At 42.3% G+C, this 20714-nt stretch overlaps 1 long non-coding RNA gene across 1 annotated transcript; it reads left to right on the top strand.

The window, feature by feature from the left end:
- The first annotated feature begins 17568 nt into the window (after window positions 1–17568).
- LOC139107928 (uncharacterized) lies at window positions 17569–18490 on the top strand. The gene is made up of 2 exons (XR_011546585.1): window positions 17569–17958; window positions 18137–18490. It is a non-coding gene; the product is annotated as an uncharacterized lncRNA (long non-coding RNA).
- Window positions 18491–20714: the final 2224 nt, after the last annotated feature.

Genomic DNA, 20714 nt, shown 5'->3' with positions numbered 1-20714 from the left:
CCGAAAACACCACTTCGCCGGCATTAATCTTGCGCGGCAAAGTGGCAACGAGGGTTTTCCAGGGGCGCGTGCAGAAAGAAATCGTTTCAGCTCCGTTTCTCACCGTCCGTACGTAGCGCAAATCGTCATGAGACTCTGAAACGCGAACGGAAAGGCGATGTGAGATCGCGTTGATGAATGCCCCCATTACACGAACACCGCTAGTTACTCCTCGGAGATAAACCGCCTTCATTACTCACTTTCTGGCGTGACCTTATTCCCCCTCTCTCCCCCCCTCCCTCCCCACCTTTCCTTCCTCCGTCGCACACCGCGCACCTTCCCGTGCCTCGGTACCCGCCGGCCTCCACCCGGTACCTATTAAACTAATGCGAATTAATAACGGCAGCTTTTTCTACTCAACGGCCGCCTTCTTGCAACAATAACGGCGTTTTAGTACATAATAAATTTGGACCTCAGGAAACGTATATAATTGCCACGCGAGAGCGTGCGTATCTCGAGACCGGGTTTAACAGATTGGCTCATTTATCTTCCAACGAGGATTCGCGCGCTCGGATATATATGTACCCGCGCAACAGAGCCTTGATGGGTTTTCCGGTACGAAATATTCATTTTGAATAATAAGCACTCACTGATGACTCGTCCCGTCAATCTTCGCCCCACCGGCCCGTGCGTTCTTTTGACGGATCCGCGAAGCAACGCGCCGGATAAAAGTTTCCGCCCGCGTCCACGAATTCGCCGCGGGGGAGAACGTCAATTTTCGCGAAGGAGGCATTTCGCACGGGAAAGATTCATTTCCTTTATCAAATCGCGTACACGCGCGGCGTCGCCCGTTTTCCTGAATACTCGCCGGATATAACGCGTATTTGTCAATATCGCGTGGATAAATGCCACGCAATCACATTTAATGAGTCACGTTACGCCCTTAATGAAACCGGCATACGCTTAATTGGAAATTAAATTAACGAGCATTACGCGCGAATCAAACGGAATGAAGTAAATTCGCTTAAAAGCGAAATCATAATATATGTCCTGTTCAGTGCCGACGCGGATTACGATATATCAGAGTTGTCATCTTTCAGCTTGAATGTAACTTTCCACAACTTGCGCAAGGCAGATAAATAATATTGTGCTATTACCTATTACCGTGGTACGGCTCGCTAACGATATATGTACGAGATTAATTTGAAAATCGAAGCTGCCGCTTTCTAACATTATTTAGACGCGGTAAAAAATCCGCGATTCACGCCGCTAAGAGAATTGAGAATTTTTGGCAGGCTGGACGATTGTCGGTTCTCCGCGAGGTTTTTTTCAGGAGAATGCTCGCAGGGATCCCTTCACCGACGCTTCCCGTCGACGTCACTGGACAAATCCGATATTCCAGTCACGCCCGCGAAAAACAAAACACGAGAGAGAATACGTTTCCCGCATATGCGTCTCGCGTGGTACTCGTTGGATTCATTTTGGTCGGGGACATTCCGCTGTCAGCGCGGCGTTATCGCGCATCGCCGGGCAGTAAAACGTTTCGGCCGCGCGCCGATAAACCATGAATCCGCAATTTACAGGAAACGTGAGTGATTCGTTGGTGCGCCCGCACGTACCCGTGCTAGGAACGTATAAAACACGGGTGGACGGTATAATAACGCGGGCGCGTTATCCGCGCGTTTGTCGCGCCGAGACGACGCACGGGGCATTTGCTACGCCGCGGCTGTTAAGGGGTAATTGCGACCAAGTACGATCGAGATCGCGAGGGCATCGCCGTCGTTTTAAGGCAGACGGAGCCCCGATGACTTGAGTGGCGCAGGTTAATTTCACGGATCCGAAGGCCGCTCACGTCGGGATATCGTGACTGCGTCTCGTGTAAACGCATCGGCTCGAAACGTTAATATTTTTATCTCGGTTCCCTCGGCTCCCTCTCTCTGCGCCTTTCGACACGGTCATTAAACACAGACCGGGATGGAATAAAATTGCCGTCGTTTCACTGATGACAGGCGATACGTCATTGTAACTGTTTCACAATGGGACATTACTCCTCGGGTTCGGGACAATAGTTAACTCCCCGCATCGCGTAAGTGTGCGCGTCATTATTCGCGCGTGCACATGTGTCGAGGCACGGCAACGACTCCGGTAGCGCGAGCCGCGAGGTTGAATCATTTTATTATGCGGAGAGAAAGTCCGTGTTTTCTTCTGGACCGATTCGAAACGGTCGAACGATCTGGACGGTCTAGTCAGTCAGTCTAGACGGGTCGCATTATTCAACATCTAATAACAAGTCATGCTAATTTTAATCATCGGTTACGCGAGACGTGGGAGCGACGTGAGTAAAGGAGAGAAAAAAAAAAAAAGGAAGAAGAAAAAGAAAAAGAGAAAAAAAATCTTTCGCGTACAAATTCCAAAAATAAAAATCTAATTTTTGCGCGTGTAAACGGCGAACGGGATAGCCTGTCACAACACGTTGAAATGCCGATGTGTCTTCGAATATACGTCGAACAGGGCCCGTTTCCGCGACGCGAAGCGCGAACCATCGTTTAAATATGGTCTCGCTTGCGTCATCCGTCGCGCCGTGGCGGCCGTTTATAAAATGGCTATATAACGGGGCGTGAATATTCATTGAGTGTCATAACGCTCAGTGAACATCCGTCGCGCGTAATGGATAGTCAGTAATGACGCCTCGTTATGACAACGCGTCCGTGTGGTTGGTGTAGGTAGATGCCTCTGGCGGATCCAGAGGCGGCCAGGAACTGACATTTCCTACTCGAGAGCCGGCGTAAGGTAATAATTAATCGCTCGCGTTTCTAACTTTTGATTATATCCCATGATTCCGCTGACACTGCTCGAACTAATTACTTAACGAGCCCGCTTGATGTACAAGATATATCTAGGAACAGCCGCTGCAAGATGACAGTCGTATAAATCCTGACGCTTCTCGTTTCCTTAATTTAAAGCGTCACGTAGCGCGGAGTTCTCGAAGTCCCCGAGTAGAATATCGACATTCGCGCTCTCGTTCGCCCGCTCTCTCTTTCTCCGCCGGGATTGAAATACATCTCTAGTTATATTAATGCGCCTCATTATAAGTCACGATACATAATCGATGTGTAATTTTACATTACCTATATTATGCGCTCAAGATGTTCAATTTATGTCATCTCTCCTTACCGCGGCGAGCTTGAGATATTCGCAGTCAGTTAATAACATCTTCGCAAAATAATTGACATTCTAAAAGCGCGTTTTAATTTTATTTCTATCTAAAACAATTTAATTGTTGCTTAAATAAACACGAGAGGATTATTGAAAAATGATATTAATGAGTGTCGAAAACTTTTTTAGTTATATTTTTAATAAAACATTTACTAGACAGAAAATTTTTCTAAATTATTTCCCTTAAAAAAAAAAAAAAAAAAAAAATTGATGTATGCTGTACACGTCGTGATAGCCAGAGGAATATTCGCTACGCCAATGTGCGATAACGCTACGGCCAAAAACCGTAAAGGACTTATCGCCCGATTCAAGCGTAATCACTTTCCCGGCGGGGTTGGAAGTCGCGCGTACGTCGCGGAGTTTCGAAGAGGGAGGGTTGGCCGGCGAAGTAAATCAAACTAGAATTACCGCCTGCTTAGCATACGGACTAAAGTCTCCCAGGAACAAGCAACGACGAGGGCTGGTGAAGAAGGGAACGAGGGGGAGAGCGAGCCGACGACGACCGTGGAAGGCAACCAGAAATAATATCGCCATGAATACAAGAGTGAGCGCCATTACACGTAATTGTGATCTATAGGTGTCATATATTATAGCGTCGACGACGTATAAAGGGCGTTCAGGTTCGCACGCGTAAATCCCTGTCCCCCCCCTCTGTCCCCCCGCGCTTCTTCCTGCCTCCTCTCACGTCACCGTTTTCCATCGCTGTCCCTATTGCGGTGTCTGCTCGTCCCTCAACCGTGAGTCGTTTCTGAGTCCCGCCGCTCGAATCATCCCCCCGGTGAAATATTTACGAGCATAATCAGCCCATATACAATAAAGTAACCACCTACCCTCTTCGTGGGGGTTAACTTTGCCCTGCACGACGCTACGTGAGTCCGCTTCGTATACCCTGCGAGCGTGATATCATCTTCGAGGTTCGCGTAGGTTCGGCGGATAAATCGATCGACTCACGTCGTTTCACAAATCTTCCCTCCGATACCAATCTACGTTTTCTATATTACGTTACGGCGCCGGCGACTAAACTTTCCAAGTTAAATAATGAAATAAACGCTCGGCGAAACGACTCTTTATATAGTATTTTCACGTTTGCGAGAACGTGCATTCGTTTCGTTAACGCGTTTCAGGAAGTCGTCTTGGAAGAAAACGAGATCGATCATTCGCGCGACGTGCAGCTTTAGCGTCTTCGACTGCGTCCCGGCGATATTTTGACAGTTCGAAAATAGCGCGACGACGTCGGAAACTGTACGACGGCGCTCCTATGTTCTTGCTCCCCTTTCGCGAAGCCGGGGGACGATATTACGCATCGTGGTGATGTATCGTCCCCGCTGTTCGAGGTGCGTCACAGTACGTTACGCTCGGACCGCTCGCCGCGAATAAAATCATTGTTGGTAAGTGATTAATGACTGTGTTATAAGAGACCGACCGAGCGCAGTTCCTCGCCATAAACTTCGCGACACTTTCGCGCTGTTCACGTGACCGATAACATTTCCGAAGAACGGAGGGGCCGCATTTGTTCCTGCTTCGCCGACCCGAATACGTTCCGAGCGTGGAATGCCACAAGTAAAATGCCATTCCGAGAAGAAGAGACGGACGAGCGGAGAAAAGTTTCTGATAATTAAAGCGCTCGCTTACGTATACGTCATTTTTCACTCTCGCGTTTGTCGCTACCGAGATAATTGACAATCGAGCTCCGTGACACTTTTCCATCTCCCCTTTTTTTTTTTTTTTTACACCCAGGATCGGTTCCGCACGATAGCTTTACCTATCAAGTAAACATGTGGCTATCTTTTTTTTCATTTATAAATAATTAAAAACACGTAATAGGGTATCTGTCAGTTGCCAGAAAGTTGGAACAATTGATCCTGAATAATTTAAAATCAATCTTCTCCCTCGTGTTATTTTCTCTTCAAATAAAGAGACGTTTCATGAAGATGTGTATAGAATTTTCTGACAGATGCCTTTCGAGATTTAAAGAACTGTCGTCGAACGTGAAAATGACTAGGCGTACAAAAAAAGGAAAAAGAAAAAGAAAAAAAGAAAAAAAAAAAATTTGTCTCCGATTTTCCCAATATTCCCAAACTGCTTGAAATGCACGTCGGTCAATAAATCAAATTACTCGTTCGCTTTAGCTCGGTTTCGCACAAAAGCGAAAAATTATCAATGTAACGATAGTTCGCGAACAGCAAACATACCGGGGAGTTATGGATGATTCCCAGCCGCGCAAAGGGAGGGAGAGAAACGGCATTAATGATTGAATCGTAGAAGGCTCGCTGATCGTATCTCAGCAACGGCGACTCCAATCTACACAATTTATCAACGGGGTACCGGGGCTCTCACCCCGTGCTTCTTTCAGATTGATGTTACTATAACAACACGTCAGTTATTCATTGTGCGCCCGGCAGTGCATTAATCAAGCCCTCGCTCTGACATCAAATACAAATGATATTTTATAGCGTCGTAAATCTTCGCCGACTGTCACCGTTCGTGGGCGTTTGCTACGAACGCGTCTCTTGGGAGCCGCCCAATCCTCCCCCCGGCTGGTTCCCCACTTGCCTCCTGACTACGGTCCTTCTTGCCCCCGCGCAACCATCCACCCCTTTCCGGTATCCCGGGGTTTAGCTGTCTGACTCCTGCCTTATCCTGGCAGCTCTATTTAGCCTACTGATTCGTCTTTTCGACTTGCCCGAAGGAACGGGAAGACGCTCGGTTTCGCATTATTAATCTGCTTTTCAGTTTGATAAGCGTTATCGCGTGTCTTCTCGGGAGACAAAGGAGGAAAGACAAAGACTCCGCGGTGATCTTTGTGAACCGCGTGCAGCATTTTTACAACTGTAGACTGAAAGAATTTCTAGACGTATTGAGCGGTCGGTGCGATTTTTTCTTTTTTTTTTTTTTTTGAGTATCATTGATCAAGCTGGATTATTTCTTTTTTATATGTCGCTCTTTCTGTTAAGAAAAACTTTTTTTTAATTTAAAACTATAACGTAGGAAAGGGATGAACAGTCGTTAATTAGAAAAATTAGACTTCTTAAACTCTTACTCGCAAAAAACGTGTAATACGTGTTCAGGTTGAGTTCTCAGACTTGCCAAATAACTGAAGCTTACAATGGCTATTCCTGTGAGATTCTGAATTAAAGTTTCTCAAATGTAAGTCTACCGCCATCTGTAACACTGTATGAGAAACTTGTGCTTGATTGCCGATAAAACAAGACTCTAGACCGTAAAATTGTGCATCTTGATTGTATATCACAGTAAATTAATAATTTATTAAAAAAAAATTTTAAAAAAAATTATATATATATATATACATTATAACTAGAATTTTGTGAGTAAATCAATACATTTCAACATCAATCTACATTCTATGTAATTGAAACGTTCTTTGTAAAGTCTCCGTCAGCTTTTGATTGCCTACTACTGCGCGATATTTATGTGAATTGTGTAATTGGCATTTGAAATGGCACGACGGCATGTGAAGAAAGCGATGGAAATAACGATAACAACGCGTCCGCAATTACTTTGATAAATTCACCGCGAAGCACTAGCTCGGCAAAAGAGAACGAGCGAATGATAAGCCGGCATTAATTGCCCGTGCGTTCGACCGGGTGTACACGGTGTAATAACGCGATCTTTGTCAATTGACTGCGCATTTCGGAGTCGGTGAGCGAAATTAACCGCGAGCAAGTCAACCAGCTGGAGAGACGGGGAGCACCTGGCTCCAACATCAAATGGATACGACGGCGCGGAACGAAAGAGGGGGCGGGAGGGTGGAGGTTGGACCCGTTGCTCTCGATGGGGAGACGTTGCCCCGCAGGCCACGTCCGTCACGTCAGCCGCGGTAATAAGTTTGAAATCCACATCAAGCGATTAATAATGCTCCGGCGAATCGCAAAAAGGTGCTGCATTGCCTCGGTAAGAGAGAAGTTATTAAGCTGGCCCGAGGGCCCACGAGGTTGGCGGCCATGTTTGCTGTCAGTAACAACTCTCCCCGCTTTGCAGGCGTTTTGCCGGCGGTACGGCGGGCGCCTTTCGCAAATAATAATTCCACAGTTTGCCCCCTGCTCCTTTCCGTTCCTCCTTCTATCTACCGATCTCCCCTTTTCGCCCCGTGTTTCTCTCTTTCCTTTGATTTCCCTCCCCGTCGCGGCAAACTCTTGAACGGCTCGGTAGAGACCCGCCACCGTTGGAGGCCCGGTCAATTAATTTATCGATGAAACGTTATATCGGGAATTTATTTTCAACCGCGTTCGCGGCGACCGCCGTCGGCTCTCTTGGCGAGAGAGCCGCGCGGATTACGGGTGTGCCGGTTTAACGATTATGTCTCGGATACTTAGTGTCCGGTAAGTTGCCGGTTTACTGCCAGAAGTCGCGGCCGGCCATCCGTTTTCGGACGAAGGGGGAAGCCTATCGCGTTCGCAACGGCCGCGGCAACGTTTCCTGTAAGAATGCCGCACGACGGGCAAACGCGCGAAATATTCTTATAAATTAACCGGCAATGCACCCCGGCTATAACGCGCGACAAACTAATTGGCTCGTTTCGCAAGACAATTCGAGTAATGCGGCGTATAAATTATTATTTTAATTAGGTACCGACAGAAACGTTTCAATAATTCCGATGGCAATGTGCGCGCCGGTGCGTATTATCGTTTCGTTTCGTACGATTTCAGCGAGCCGTTGCGAAATAAATCACAGAACTGACGCTAACGAACGCGCGCTAGGAGGGATCACGTGGTTCCATTCACGTAAAGCGTTTGCCGATAATGACGAAGATATGGTCGGAAGATTTATTAGCGGCTGACGTGTGTACGTGTGTGTACGTGCGGGGCGCGTAACGCTCGCTCTCGCGCGTGTGTATAGAAATGAGTGGAAAGCTCGTTAGTCAGGTTTGAGTTAGGTAGTCGATATGGACGTCAGGCGCAATTCGTTTCGTTGCCTAATTATAAAGCCCGAAGCCCTCGGGGGCCACGAGGCGGCGCCGTTTCAACTTGCGAAAAGGAGCCGGGGTCCCCCGCGCGGATTTTATAAATTACCCAGGTGGGCACGGCGACGTGGAGCGGCGTAAAAAATTAAATTTGCCCAATAGTCCCCGTTGCGGCAAACGTTATTGTTATTAATGCCTGGTATTAATTAAACGACTCGGCTGGGCAGTCAATATATTTCGTCGTGGGATTGTAATTCTCTTTCATTAGGATGTTTTTCGCGTAATAACGATTAGTACTTTCTTTTGCGCAATAAATATCCCGCCGTTCATTTTTACACGCGCTCCTGCGTAGTGCCGGCTTAGTCACTTCTTATTTGGAAGCAATAAAACTTTCACGAAATAGACACGGCTTTTATAGCGCGTCTCTTTTTTTTTCTTTCATTTTTTTTTTTTTTTTTCCTTGACACATATTTATTTATGCAACTGTACGCTAGGCATTCTTAATGGCCGCCATATATTATTCAAGCTGACTAACTGGTCAAGACAACATGACGCGTAAAAAATTTAATTTGTTAGGTAGTAGCTGTCGCTGCCGCCATTATTATTATGAGCGTTCCGCCTTAATTAGCCGTCCAAGATGGAGGAAAAAAAAAAAAAAAATTACAAGGAGATTGGCGAAAAGCTCTACACAGTGGCCTTCGTGCTCTTTCGCGCCGCGGCATTATTAATTCGTGTCGCGTCGGTATGATAATGGGAATCCGCGCGATAAGTCGGCGACATACGACCCGCAATAAACAAAGTTCTTGCGAAGTGGTGATAAAACCAGGCGCGGCTGTAAACGCGGCGCGGTTCGATTCGCATCGATGTCCACGTAAACGGCGTATCGCTTCGCGGCGATCAGCGGCCGCGACGATTAATCGCCGCGATTCCGCGGCGGTATCTCGGGCGGTATAACGTGTACGAAGCCGGCCGATTCCGCGACTTAAAAACCACGCCGGTGATTTTCTTTTTCCACCCCGCGCTCCCGACCCGGAATGATTTACGAGCGTATAATTTATCCCACATTATATCATGCCGATCGCACATACGCGGGACTATGAAACTCCGCGCACGGTAAACATATGGTAATCAGGCGATTTGACTCATCAAGGCTTGGCTTTGTAAATGGCACGGATGTCCCCTCCGTAATTTATGTGATGCACGGCGCGTAAGTGCGACCGGCGGAGAACAAGCGAGCGCGCTCACCTCGACGCACTATCATTAAATTCAATGCGAGCGCGAGTTGCGTATCTCTACCTGCTGCCCGCGCGAGCGTGTACTCTGGACGCCCCGGACTAATCTTTTGCCAATTATCGAACTACAATTGTATACGGATTACGAGCGAGCAAAAAGTCCAGGCGTACTTCAATTTTCGATAATCGCAGATGAAGAATGAAAGTTTGACTTTTTTGAGGAAAATATCAATTCTAGCCGGAACGTGATTTAAGATCGGGGAATTAACTGCGAGCCGTGCATGCCGAGAATTAATGTTTTCCCGAGGTAAGATAATACGTGTATACTTAAAAAAAAATAACTTCGCTCCGCAATAATAACACGTTATTTTACACCGCCGTAGGTTAGATAGATCTATTTTGAGATTTAATATTCTCGGTTGATGCTCGTTATCATTATCATTAATTGATGTAGTTACTGACAATTGATAGTTCACAAATCACCAAGAAACACGGGCGGAGCAGCTATAATTTTATAAGTGGCTTAAAGACATTTATTAGCGGGGAATGTTTCTCCGTAAGATTTTTCCGCAGATAATTCCTGAGGGATGACGGGGGTGTATTATCTACGGCTTGCAAACGTATCGGGTCCATTAAAATGGGGGAACCCCGCAGTGAGAGGGCAACCATCGCGTCAGCAATGAATATATTATGAATGTAAACTCGTCATTAGTCATGTTAATAAAGCAATTATTTTTATTGATAGCCGGTAATATCATAAATTAACCTCATGTGCGAGATAATTGGAGCCTTATAAATATGTAAAGATCCAGGAAGCTGTTGGCATTAATATTAACGTTATGTTAATAAGTATATTAAACGACGTCGAATGTCTCTCTAAACGATAATTTATTGTTATCCGTCAAATCGACACAATAAATTCTTGATAATATTATTGCAGGCACGATATATTTTAATGAGATCATTTTTTAATATTATTATGAAATTATGCTTGTAAAATTTAATTAATATACGTTTTGTTACGTTAATTTTAGTTAAGATTATACATATTTAACATATTTCAGAAATATAATTTTATGTAGTTTATGTAATAAATAATGCTCGATGTGTAATACTAAATATATTCTTTACACGTTAAAAATTAATATTAAGATTTAATTTTTTTTTAATATTATATAAATAAAATAAATGTACAACATAATAAAATAACATTTTTTTACTACATATTCCTTTTGTCGATAATTGTTTCACTTAAAGGAATTGTAATTAACCTTCATGTAGTAGATACATCTATCGTCTGCTGGCAAAATGGGATACTTAAGTATCTGTTAATCGTTTGAAAACATTTTTAAAAAAAAGGAGTTTAAAAATAGAAAATTTAAGATTATTATTAATATCCTTCATAAAATATATAATTAATTTGTTGGATAAAATATAATATTAAATTAAAGTGGCTACATATTCGTCTTTTACCAACGCTTGAGCTCTTTATATTCAGTGTGTTCAATAGAACCGACGTACCAGCAGTGGATACGGAATTCGTTTAGCATCGAGAGAGAGTAAAGTTTTAAACGAATAATCGATTATCGGTTCAATGGTAAATTCATTATATCAGTAGAAGATAATATTTAAATTTAATAAAGTTCTGCGCGACAACATAATCTCATAAATGAATTTATTTACGCATTAAAATTAAACTGTTAAAACGTAAATTGCATTTCACGTTGCAATATGCGGCAACTAAAGCGATGAAAATTGTTAATCGTTATATGATGCTTATCGATCTTGTTTTAATCGATTTTGTTTAATATAATAATGCAGGTTTTTATGAGGAAATTCCAACATATTTTCAATTTAAAGAGTCGAATCTAATAACTGTTTGGGAGAATCGTGATAATTGCATTTTGATTTTAAAAGAAGTGACACAGTTCGCTCTCCAAGTAGCGTCCCAAACAGATCATCATTTACTGACGGACGATGTGTATTAGTTTGTTACGTGAACGGATTTCACAACGAGATATTGTACGCTATCGGCAAAACATTATAAGCATTTTATCGCTCTATATTTTTGGTAAATTGCCTCGAAGTGGTTTTATTGCCATCGAAAAGGCACGAATGCAGTAAATATGTGATCCCGTCCCCATAAAATTGGAAAAATTTATCCGAAATAATGTTTAAGCTCGAAAATAATAACGTAATAATATTTTATTAACATTTTTTAAAACTTTACTTTTAAAATATCCTGCTCTAAATATATTGATACGAATATTAAATAGAAAGACGAATTTTTTCATTATTGAACTGTGCACACCTAAGAGTATTTAATAAAAACATCACAATTCACGTACGAAGTGTTAGAGAGTGCTCGATCGATTCGCGGATATTTTGATATTTATATTAAAACAAAAAAAAAAAAAAAGAGCATGATTTACAAGGAAGTACATACGAGCTCGGTGCTTGAAACGCGGTAGAAATTTTTGGAGCTGTTTTAATCGATCAGTGAATGATATAAAGCCACGGATTGCGGAAACAGCGCATCGTTATTTCTCATCAGCGGAAAAAATTAAAAGTGTGAGAGTTACCGTTAACGATCAGCGTGGATAAAAACCACGCGCGCCATTCTCAATTATTATCAATTGCATTTTCGCAACGAAGTGTAGAGAAACCTCCTCACCGGATTGTCGAATAAACGTTGCTATTTCATTTATTTCACCCGTCCGTTAGAGAGTTACGGTCCATTCCAGTAATTACTACGGATACACCATTATGTAAGGGTGAAAAAAGGGGATCGGACAGGTGCGGGCGGGGGACGGATGTACAGTGCGCATTTCAATTTGTCGCACAATTTTCTATAGACGGATGGGTAGGGCAATCCGTTCCGATTCCACGAGTGAGATTACAGTCGCGTAAGATTTAATCGCGTGTCCGCGGCTGTTAATGCCGGGGCGCTTACGCTTTATCGAATTTCGACAGGGTTTCAAGCTTTAAAGAAAAGAAAACCTCCCGCGTAACGAATTGCATATTGAATTTCGGGTGAGTTTAATCATTACGCGTACTGTATTTTATATAACGCTATATTTATAACTCGCTGGCGTTTATCTCACCTGGAATAATGTGTACGATAAACATTTAGGTGTAAACGGAGCTAAATCAAATTGAAACGTCGCACTTACGGGATCGAATTACATCGATATAAAGATAAATCTATAATTAATTAAATCCTAAATGACGTGGGCTTTTTCAATGCGCCCTCGGTTCAGATTATTCCGTAATTAATTGAACATTATTTAAAAACATTTCCAAATAGAAGTTGAGTATAATCGTTATCTAATGACTAGCTAGCCAATCCGTGGGTGTCTAGGCAAAAGTGTCCAGCGCCGAGCCAGAACTCAGTAAACTAGTACGCGGCGAAAAACGTTAAATATTTAGCTTTCTAGCTCGTTATTAACCAGTAATAAATGCCTCCCACATGGTCCGTGCTGGGTAGTAAACTAGACGGATACTAGACAGCTAAGGAATATATATTTAATCTGCGCGATTCAACTATTATAGCTGCGAGATCATCACTAGATGAATTTTACACTCGAGTTGTACGTTTTATGTGTTATTATAAAATAATTCCAGGCAATTAAGCACCGATTAAGATCGGTAATTAAAATCGTCGGTGGTAAAAATAGAATCGAGATGCATTTGTCGCGAACTGAACCGAATAAACGAGTTATAAATGAATAAAACTAAATACATTGCGCATGCAAGCGTACGTGTCCCATTAATTTCTGATAAATATAATGCGAACACGCAATATAACCATTTTCTATAAGATTGTTTCGAGGGAGTGACAAATGCAATAGATTACGAGATTTTCGTAACTTATTTTCAGAGAAATATTTTGTACCCCGACGCTCACGCGGAAAACTATGGGAGCTGCATTTTTCCCTTGTTCGACTGAAAGCTCTGTCAAATGTCCTCAACGATTCAAACAGACAGGAGCTACGAAGTAACAAATCAGAAATACGAGGATATAGAGAAGACTTTCCATGTCACTCGCTGTATGTTCGGCACGAGTAGCCATATATGTGCTTTGCGGTCTATAAAATAAATACGTTCTAAAATACCACCGACGCGATGCAGCGGCAACTTTTTGAGAGAGAACTTTTATATGTAGAAAATATTTTGTAAAACCGAATTATTCGGCGATTAAACACATCGATTATCCGGTTGTTGCGCAAAATCTTTCGTCGCTCGCGTGACAATTGCCAAAAAACGTTCTGCTTTAAAAATATGAAAGCATGTAATATGTACATATCGCAACACTTTGTATTATTAACTGTCTTTATTCTTCTGTCTTGACCTCATAAAATCTGACGCGTATAAACTTATACGTCGGCGGAACAGATCGCCCGTATCTGTCTTCATTTGGCATCGAAATACGTCCGAAATAATTCTTAATGTGATGGAATTAACCGCTTTTCTCTTTCTAGAAACGTCATGAAATGTCGCGCGCGCGGTCGTTAACCGTTGAATTCGCATTCGAGCGAGAATATAGCCTACCTTCCTCTCTCCCGCGCCGTCGCATTTTTATACCAGCTTGTTCTGATCCGTACGACAGTATCAGGCGGTTGCGTGAGAAATTGAACGGACGTATTCTCGCTCGATTTCCCATTATTACTTTACATGCACGACGGACGCGAGGTAGGACGGACCGGTAAAAAGAGCCTGTCGAAAGCCGAAAGCATTTTCCCCGAGCATCTTACGCCTCGGAAAGTTTTCCCATCTGTATTTGTCCCGCTATAAATCGCCCGACGGTTGCCAATGCGGCTGTATCTCGCTCACGTTTTGCTTTGAGTAATGTCTCACCGACATATTCCGGTCGCATGAAAGAGGCGGGAAAGCAGGAATCAATTGTGATCATAAGCCTCGGACATGCGAGTAGGCATTCCGCACGAATCGGTAAAATAAAGCCTCCGCGATGTATCTAATAAAAGTCGCGTGCACGAAAGCAATTCCGCAATTGCGACTGTCACGGGGGACACGCGTGGCTTTGCCGCACCCTCCCCTCTCCCCCCACCGCCCTCTCGGTACACCAGGAGCTCGACTCGAATTTTATTCAGCCGAGATGAAGTGCGGCGTTCAATATATTCATGAGACGAGCATTAAGCATATATTTAGTGCGATAACGGCACGGGCTAATATCGGCGATTTTCAGGAACGCTTTGCATTATTTATCGAAAGTTTAATTCCACAACGGCCGAATCAAAATGCCTATTAAAAATATTTTAAAAACAGATTACGGGATGATAATGAATTAATCGATAAATATCGTTGAATTTAATAATTTAACAACCGCTCACGGCGTTAGCGAGGGACATATGTTCATAAGAAGATATACGACGTTATTTCGTGATTCTAAGTGAGCCGTTGTCGTACGATATTGCCAGGATCGAAATACTTCGGACGGTGCGCGCATCTTATCCCAAAAGTCGCTGACGCGGTCCCTCATTCGCGATAGAGTCGAGCTGTCGGGCGTCTTCCAGCGTCAGGAACGAAGGTGTATTCCCATTCGAGCTGCTCGAGACGAGTCCATGCTCCGGCTTGCGTCTATCTGTTGAGATTTCCTGAGCTACGTGATCGGGATGCGGATGGCGAATGCTCGTGAGGAGCACCGGGACATATTCCGGCGCGGAGTTCGCGCGCGCTTTTGCGATCCGGGACAGGCGTCTCGCAAAATTGTATGGGGCGAGAAGATCGTTTCGATACTGGTACGACCGATCGAAGTGATTCCCTTTGCGCCATTCGCCGAAAACAACGTTATTTCCCGAAAAATGACAGTACTTTTTTAACAAATCAGAAGAACCCGGGATGTAATAATGTTGGACGAATGTGGCGCACACGTGCGTCCATCGGAATGTAAAAAAAAAAAAATAGGAAAAAAAACAGTAAAAAGAAAGACGCAATTTTCACGTATTTCCTTTAAATTGAATAAAAATGACTCTCTATATAGCGCAATTTTCTTTTCAATTTTTCTTTCTAGTTCGTAGAAAACGTTTCTCTTAACTTTGCAACTGTTAAAGCAGTTATATATAATTTAATTATAACTGCAACGGATTCTAGTTTGCCGTTGGGTCAGAAGTGGTCTGTAATTAATTCGGGCATCCTCGCAACCGAAAGCTGCAAGGCGCGCTTGTGAACAACTTGCGACCGGCTACCATCAGTTTTCACGAACTCGACAGAATATTACTTTTTTTTTTTTCTTCACGATTTAATACCGCCCATTATTTGTTTTCCACATTATGCAGCAACATAAATTAGACTCCTCGGAAATTCAAATAAAGAATTCGATTGATATGCAATTAAACCCGATTATTAACGTTAAAGTACAGTACTCGAGCCTGTGAAATTGGAATAAATTTTAATAACGTTTCGACAATATATGTATAAGCTGGACAAGAATTTATTTCTACAAGTGCGCGCATTTGTGCGAAACTTTATCTACTTCTTTATCAGTCCATTATATCAACGTAAATACTTTTTGTAATATTACGATCATTCTTTGCAACTAAAACTAAAGCGGTCGTGGTAACATGTGGAGAAAAAAGATAAAAAAGAAAAAAAAAACCCCCCAATATTGTGTCGTCGGCAGCAAATTTGCTAAATATTTATCGCGACTGTGCGCGATGCGCGCATGACTACTCACGTATTTCGATCAAAAATTCATGAAGTACGGCGCACAGTGTATTTGCTTTTACAATTCAAACACGGAAACAGTGAAACGTATTTAGTGTTTTTGATTCAAAGGAAGGTTCAAGTAGCAATTTCCATAAATGGACTGCCCTCAAAAAGAAAACTAAATTTCAGGTATAAAATAAATTTTAATAGGGGGTTCATTTTTAACGTGGCAAACGTTTTCTGGAAATAATGCGTTGAAAATTATCGGTCGCGATTATTCTCGCGATCATTCTACTTCTCTCTCTCTCTCTCTTTCTCTCTTAGACGGGTGTAACGTAGGGTTGTTCCGATAAACCAACAAAAGGGCGGGCTAGTGGTGGATTCCCGAGTAAGGTAAAGGCGTAGAGCGACACGAGTAGGGCAGGGTTACGGATACGGGGTTACGGCATTACTATCCTGATAATGGAGTGGCGGTCAATGGGGCGATAGATCGCGCTGTGAAGACGGTGCGCCGTAACGCGCGGGAGCCGAGCAAGCTCCCGAGGGAACCGCTCACCCCCTTCGCCTGCCAGTTTCAGGCCACGTATAGCGAACGTCGTCGTTTCACCTCCCTGTCTTTCTCACGGCTGTATTCGATCCCCCTTCTGCATTTCCGCCTTCTTTCTCTCTCCCTTTAACCCCCTCGCGCGCGCGCTCGCTCTCTCTTTCTCTCTCTCTCTCTCTCGCCCGTCGATTCCTATCGGCCAGGGTAGACGTTTCCACGTCGAATGCGCGTTCTTGACGTAACGTAGGGTCGCCACCGCTCTTGCAAAAGCTGTCGCTGGGAAACTGCAGTGCGCCTGGACGAAAGTGTTTTCCAAAGTCGATGATACTCGTCACGTTTTTCCGTGGATAGATACGAACGCGCGCCTGTCGAGGAAACTCGGGATCGCGTCGGCATCCACGTAAGTGTTCCGCAAACATCATCGCCTTACGATTTTATTGGCCAAACACCACGCGCTTTTATTATTTATCTCGTAATGGGATTTGTATCGAGATATATCGCGAACGCGCACGTATTTCGATAGGCTTATGTACGCGCGTGCTTATGACATATTTTAGGCAATACCATCTCATAAAATATATAATACGTACGTTCCGCGTATACGTATGCATATGCATGTACGATGCACGTGTGTGCATGCCAGAGATGCGATGTGACGCTGTCGTGTCCGAACCTGCACTCGTATTTGTTCGATCCACGATAACAAATCCGTAGAACGTATGGATGCACGCGTTATACCATCACAATTCGACTGTTGTATCAGCCTACCGCAACTATTCAACGCTACGACGTCAAATATTGACAGATAATATTATGGGCATTCGTGATTTACGATTAGAAATTCATGCGGTGTTATACATATATTGATGTAATTTTATACGAAAAAAAAAAAAAAATTAAATAAAAATAAAAATAAGCAGCACCAGACATTATCCCATAATGCACTTCCTAATAGTGATAAATAATGTAGATCCGATCGATTACCGTGCCTGCTGCTCGCTTCTTCCTCATTCTTTTTATGAATAAATCACCGGATATATTTCGCGCTGACGTAAAAGTAATTGTCTTATTGCGTGGGAATGCACGCGGGAGACCGAATTGGACGGACATGTTCGTTTATTACAGAATAAAATGCCTGAGAGACCGAGGGGACATTTATGTGAAAGAAATATGCGTTTATCACGTCGCAGGGTAGGGGACGATCCCCGGGATCAAATAATGTAAGGCTTGGGAAGTAGTCGTGTGCCAGGCCCAGTCAGGCTTTGGCCAGCCATGAAACATCAATCCTCGTCCTGAAATAACATTAGTTCGAAGTTCGCTGATTAAGTTCGGCGGTTCGCAAGATTTGTCAGACAATCGAGTGACGAAGCGTTAATTCGATTATATACACGTGAACGTCTGTGAGTCAATAATTAATCTATTAATTGTCAACCTTTTTTTTTGAAAGTTTTTTAAATCATGAGACAATATTTAGTGATAGCAATGAGCTAAAAGTTATAATCTACGTGATTTAACACGCTTAAGGGAGAAACACGTTGCTGGACGTTGCTTCACGAGGAAAATATTAATTTGTTTCAGAATCACATTCAATATGCGATTGAGGTTGTACATCAGCCTACTATTGTTGTACGTAATAGCGGCGGCGGCGTTCACAATACCGATGAACGTGTTACGGAAAAAGAAAAAAACCAACCAGTTTCACTTGCGCAAATTAGCGCACCGTTCGCATTCGCTCTCGCATCCTTCTTAAACACTTGTAAGCTACGATAATCTTCTTCGCGCGTGACGTGAATATTTCAACGCGTAAAGTAATTAATGTTAAGAAACTTTGTATTATGCGTACCCACTTTGTAGTGGTATCATTATATTCGCTACACGTAATTATGTTTTATAAAAACTTAATTAGTTTTGAGTAAACTCGTTTAAAATGTATACATGACTCTTCCTCTCCTGTCGCCCTAAATATTTTTAGTCATTTACTGTTGAAAATAAGACATCTAGTATGTTGCATAGTATTATAATATTGTAACGAAAGTATCAAAATAACGTTTGCTGTAATGCACGATTTTTTAAATAATCGACATAAATCGTGCAATAACGAATAACGCGTTTCTCTCAACGGTGCATAATAAATTCATACTCGCGTACGTATGTATTTATTCGAACGAGTATTTAATCCTGTTATCACGAATCGTTAATCAATTCGACTAGAAGTAATCGATAAATTTTTCTCTTATTAAAAAAAAAAGAAAAAGAAAAAAAAACAGTATCATGATTTATGGATATTCTCTCAACGTTTGTGAAGTCGAAGAGACGTCTAGCAGTAAGTTCTACATCTGCTCGTAAATCCGTACGCTTAGAATATGTCATAAAAATATGCTCGAAGATAAAGCGACTCACTTTCGAAACTGGGTAAATGCCTCGTCATACGGAGTCAAAGCAACGCCTTGTGCGACATGAATATTTACTACCGGAGGTGATTTTTGTAAGCACTGAAAGACTGCCGAGAAAGGGAGTAAGCAGAAAGAGAAAAAGAGCGATGTATATATCTCAATGATATCCCGGTGCCTTCAAAAGCAGACGCAGCGTGTCCCGTACAGATTTCCGTGGTCCATTTTCTATGCTTACTTCGATTTTGCATTTTGTTCCATACGTTAACGTTAGCTGTTTCACGTATCGATGTCGTAAAAAATTTTATTATAACATTTTTATTTTATTATTTTACAGGAAGACAATTAGCCCGAGGGAATTATTTTTATGCTTCTAAAGGATAAATATGGAGTTGATCAATTTTAATAGAATACGTTTTAATCGATAAATTAAAAAGGAAATTTTTAATTTTTGCAATATGTAACCACAAAGTTGATTTGATCGAGATTTCGAATATTAACACAATTTAGGTACGAGTCTAACGCTTCGTCCTGTCGAATGTAATATTTTGCTACGGCATTGTCCTAATAGTAAATGTCCGAAGCAAAGAAATGGACCACTGGTTTAGTATGAATCATCTTGTAACGTCAATGACGTCGCGTTTTACCATGGCGATAGAGGCAGCCCGTTCCACTTTGAAGTGAACTGCGAAACGACATTGGTTACGATCGAAATAAATGGTCTCTACGATAGAAGACGGAGGAGGAACGTTAACGTGATGGAGGTAGAATTCGTCGTAGTTTTATTCTGATGTTGGGCTCACGTTCAATCGTGCAGGTGGAAAGAGGGTTGCAGGAACGTGGGTGGTTATGGGAGTAACGGTAAGGCGCTGCAGATTCCCAGAGACGGTTCGATCTGCCGATTACTAAAAGAATCAAATAAAAGATTTCCCGGCGAAATTTCGCGCTGATACCGCGTATAAGTTCGTTATTACGCAAACACAGCGTGAATAAATTTTACGCATCGAAATGTTAATCTTCGATTTTTTATTTCGCGGAATGTTTAAAAATTTCTAATTTGTTGTAAAAATTTCGGGAATGCATCCGAACTATGTAATAAATATAAAAGCAACGTAATATTAATAAAAGGTATAATATAATGCGTTAAAAAATTTGCAAGAAACAAACGCATTATACATCCGTTTATAATTCCTCGTACGACATTATTCGCGAGAACGTACGATGAAAAAGAAACCTAAGATATAAAATTAGAAGGTTAAATGTTCCCACATCTCACGTGCATAATTCTAGTTTTTTTTTTTTTAATTCTATTTTCGTATTCTCTCACATGTCGAGAAAACGTCATGAAATACAAAAAGAAGAGGAAAGAAAGAGAGAGAGAAGAAAGAGGAAGAGAGAGAGACGTGTTTTTCCCCACGAACATACACTCTCTTGCTTAATAAGTATGAAAAGAATTTCGCTGACTGCAGTTACGAGTAAGATAAGATTCGGTACTTTCCGTCAACGAAATAAAGTGCGCGCATAATGAGGAAGCATATATATATATACGCTAGTGAATGTCTATAAAAGACATTTGAAAAAGATGTTATTGCACTTTTCTAATTTGCAAGCGTGAGAAGACATCAGTTGGTGACTGAGAATATATTCACGAGAAGACGTAATTAGAACAAAAGGTATATTATCTACATACTTTTATTTATTTTATGAAAGAAAAATATCATGGGAGAAAAAGAGTATATGTACTGTAATTTTATTTTAATGAAGTG

This window comes from Cardiocondyla obscurior, linkage group LG14, assembly GCF_019399895.1.
Source record: "Cardiocondyla obscurior isolate alpha-2009 linkage group LG14, Cobs3.1, whole genome shotgun sequence".
Taxonomy (NCBI): domain Eukaryota; kingdom Metazoa; phylum Arthropoda; class Insecta; order Hymenoptera; family Formicidae; genus Cardiocondyla; species Cardiocondyla obscurior.
The sequence above is the reverse complement of the archived record's forward strand: the minus strand, read 5'-3'. Positions and strand labels throughout refer to the sequence as shown.